The following is a 4,665-nucleotide window of genomic DNA, read 5'->3' as shown; positions in this document are numbered from 1 at the left end:
AAGCCATGAAGTAAATGTTATTTACTATGAAGTGTCCTTTGACACAGCACATTTATTGGAGCAAGATTTCTGAACAGGTCTCAAAACCATGTCAGGACTAGTAGAAGCAACAGTTCTGACAGTAGGTCCACTTACTACAGGAGCAGCCATGGTGGCTCCATCAGTCCGCCTAGTATTTCCACCAATCTGTCTTACAGCCTCTGCATATGAGACATCGTGAGTTATTATATGTCTCTAGGCCCGTCTAGCCTCTCTCTGCCCTTACAAAAATGCATGTTGTTGTTGCAAACTTCCCGCAAGTTTGTGGAAAATTTGCTACAAACTACATAGTGTTCCACAAAATGTTGCCAGAAGTGGAACATTGTGGCAAACCTTTGGCAACAATAATATTTATTGCCGCTAGTGGCAAACAGTTTGCCAGAGTTTTTTTTCTGACAAACAAATCTCTCGAGATTCTATTTTAATCTGTGGTAAACCTGTGGCAACAATATGTATTGCTACTAGCAGCAAATACTTTACCAGAAGTTGTTTCTGGTGAACACACGAGTTCCAAGAACAGTAATCGTTGACTACCAGTCAGGGGGAGAAAAAAAAATCAGTTGAAAATGGAAACCAAGTGATCTACCTAGCTCCAAAGTTGTCTGGTGAGTGTCTAACTTATTGATTTAAGGTCCTAATAATGTTAGCTAATTGATGCCTGTTTAGAAATGTCAAGTTTTATGGGATGGAGTGAAACACAGGTTGTTGCTGTATCAGTTCCAACCAACCTGTTAGTGCCACTGACTGGCTAGCTAGCTAACTAATGATTTTCTGGATAATTTAAACACATATGTTTTGGTGACAACATTGCTGTCTTTTAATACCAATATGCATGTCAATATGCTACCTTAGCTGTTCCGTAAGTTATCATGGTAGTAAGCACAACAGCTAAGATAGCAACAATATGACTTGACATCAAAGCAAAACTTCACTTTTGCAGATTGATAACCTTCTCCTACCCGTGGTGTTGGAAGAGGCTGCATTGGGAAGTGGATTCATCCACACCCTGGAAAGATGTTTGTGGTGAACTCAATCATAAATGAGTGTACGTTTTTGTAAGCTTGCTAAGGTAAACAAATGCATGTAATCTCATAAATGTAGCCAATAAATAATTATTTGTAACAATTAGATATTTCATTGCTTTAAACTAGTAGCTAGCTCATCTCGACCATGTGAAATAAAATAAAATTGTATTTGTCACGTTTCACAACAGGTGTAGACTAACAGTGTAATGCTTACTTATGGGCCCTTCCCAACAATGCAGAGACAAAAAATAGAAATAATAGAAGAAGAATAACATGAGGAATAAATACACAATGAGTAACGATAACTTGGCTATATACACAGGGTTTCAGCTCGAATGCCCCCAGCCTCTGGAATGCACTCCTGGACCACCTAAAGACACCAGAGACTCTGGGCTTTAAAATGGGCATAAAGACCAAACACAGGTTACAATGTTGTGCAAACCATAAACCTGGGCTTGCCCAACCCGAATCAACGCTTACATGCTGACCACACCGCCCGCATTGCGTACGCAAGTGTTGCAAAATAAATGTACAATTACAAGTTATTCAATAATTTCATAAAAACTGCTCGCGTACGTCTGCGTAGCCTGGTGCTAAAATAAAAGGTGGTTCTATTTTAGATGCTTGACGCGCTGCAAGTCCACCTCTCCCATCTCCTGATTGGTTTTTAGTAGCATATACTCACGCGGGTGATTGAAAGATGAACGAGGGCCACACTCCAGTCCATTTGGTGATGGTAATGCAACTTAAAGTCGGTTGCCAACTGCCATATATAATCCACAGAAGAAGAAGAAGGAGAAGAAGAAGAAGAAGAAGAAGAAGAATAAGAAGAATAAGAAGAAGAAGAAGAAGAAGAAGAAGAAGAAACTAGGTTTCACCTTTTTATCTGTGGATTTGTATTTGTATTTATTAGGGATCCCCAGCAGCTACTCTTCCTGGGGTCCAAATACATTAAGGCACTTACATCACACATAAAACTAAAAATAAAACAGTACATCATATAACATTATTACACCACTACATATCTACAATACAAAATGTATAATACCACCATACAACAACATTACAATGTGTGTAGAGTGAGTGTGCTAGCGTTTGTGTGCCTCTTCACAGTACCCGCTGCTCCATAAGGTGTATTTGTATCTGTTTTTTGCATCAGTTACCTGATGTGGAATAGAGTTCTATGTAGTCATGGTTCTATGTAGTACTGTGTAGTACTGTGCGCCTCCCATAGTCTGTTCTGGACTTGGGGATTGTGAAGAGACCTCTGGTGGCATGTCTTGTGGGGTATGCATGGGGGTACGAGCTGTGTGCTAGTAGTTTAAACAGACAGCTCGGTGCATTCAGCTTGTCAACACTTCTTACAAAAACAAGTAGTGATGAAGTCAATCTCCTCCACTTTGAGCCATGAGAGATTTACATGCATATTATTAATGTTAGCGCTCCGTGTACATTTAAAGGCCAGCTGTGCTACCCTGTTCTGAGCCAATTGTAATTTTCCTAAATCCCCCTTTGTGGCACTGACTACACGACTGAACAGTAGTCCAGGTGCGACAAAACTAGGGCCTGTAGGACCTGCCCTGTTGATAGTGTTGTTAAGAAGGCAGAGCAGGGCTTTATTATGGACAGATTTCTCCCCATCTTAGCTACTGTTGTATCAACATGTTTTGACCATGACCGTTTAAAATCCAGGGTTCTCCAAGCAGTTTAGTCACCTCAACTTGCTCAATTTCCACATTATTCATTGCAATATTTAGTTGAGGTTTAGGGTTTGGTGAATGATTTGTCCCAAATAAAATGCTTTTCATTTTTGAAATATTTAGGACTAACGTATTACTTGCCACCCATTCTAAAACAAACTGCAGCTCTTTGTTGAATGTTGCAGTAATTTCAGTTGCTGTAGTAGCTAACGTGTATAGTGTTGAGTCATCCGCATACACAGACACACTAGCTTTACTCAAAGCCAGTGGCATGTCGTTAGTAAAGATTGAAAAATGTAAGGGGCCTAGACAGCTGCCCTGGGGAATTCCTGATTCTACCTGGATTATGTTGGAGAGGGTTCCATTAAAGAACACCCTCTGTGTTCTGTTAGACAGCTAACTATTGTACTATAATTTGCACATAGCAAAAATTGAAAAGAATTGTTCATGCCATGAGAGGTACCGGATCCAGGCAAATAGGTTCCGTAATGAAACAGTAAGATTTTAGCCTCTTCATACTGTACTGTCTTTGATCATATGGCCTACTTGTAGCGGAGGTTGCAGGATAGGCGAAGTTAGCTCAAAACAAAAGTGACATAATTAAGCACGAGTAGTAATTAGTGGGATTCTGTGTAGATTCTTCAAAGTAGCCACCCTTTGCCTTGATGACAGCTTTGCACACTTTTGGCATTCTCTCAACCAGCTTCACCTGGAATGCTTTTCCAACAGTCTTGAAGGAGTTCCCACATATGCTGAGCACTTGTTGGCTGCTTTTCCTTCACTCTGCTGTCCAACTCATCCCAAACCATCTCAATTGGGTTGAGGTCGGGCGATTGTGGAGGCCAGGTCATCTGATGCAGCACTCCATCCACTCTCCTTCTTGGTCAAATAGCCCTTACACAGCCTGCAGGTGTGTTGGGTCATTGTCCTGTTGAAAAACAAATTATAGTCCCACTAAGCGCAAACCAGATGGGTTGGTGTATCGCTGCAGAATGCTGTGGTAACCATGCTGGTTAAGTGTGCCTTGAATTCTAAATAAATCACTGACAGTGTCACCAGCAAAGCACCCCCACACCATCACACCTCCTGCTCAATGCTTCATGGTGGGAACCATACACGCTGAGATCATCCGTTCCCCTACTCTGCATCTCACAAAGACACAGCGGTTGGAACCAAATATCTCAAATTTGGTCTATTCAGACCAAAGGACATATTTCCACCGGTTTAATGGCCTTCATGGCCTAAGCAAATCTCTTCTTCTTATTGGTGTCCTTTAGTAGTGGTGTCTTTGCAGCAATTCGTCCATGAAGGCCTGATTCACGCAGTCTCCTCTGAACAGTTGATGTTGAGATGTGTCTGTTACTTGAACTCTGTAAAGCATTTATTTGGGCTGCAATTTTTGAGGCTGGTAACTCTAATGAACTTATCCTCTGCAGCAGAGGTAACTCTGGGTCTTCCTTTCCTGTGGCGGTCCTCATGAGAGCCAGTTTCATCATAGCGCTTGATGGTTTTTGCGACTTTAAAAATTCTTGAAATTTTCCGGAATGACTTACCTTCTTGTCTTAAAGTAATGATGGACTGTCGTTTCTCTTTGCTTATTTGAGTTGGTCTTGCCATAATATGGACTTGGTCTTTTACCTAATAGGGCTATCATCTATATACTACCCCTACCTTTTCACAACACAACTGATTGTCTCAAATGCATTAAGAAGGAAAGAAATTCCACAAATTAACTTTTAACAAGGCACACCTGTTAATTGAAATGCATTCCAGGTGACTACATCATGAAGCTGGTTGAGAGAATACCAAGAGTGTGCAAAGCTGTCATCAAGGCAAAGGGTGGCTACTTTGAAGAATCTCAAATATAAAATATATTTTGATTTGTTTAACACTGTTTTGGT

Source organism: Coregonus lavaretus (genome assembly GCF_964263955.1).
Source record: "Coregonus lavaretus genome assembly, chromosome: 5".
In the NCBI taxonomy this organism is placed as follows: domain Eukaryota; kingdom Metazoa; phylum Chordata; class Actinopteri; order Salmoniformes; family Salmonidae; genus Coregonus; species Coregonus lavaretus.
Note: the sequence above shows the minus strand (reverse complement) of the source record.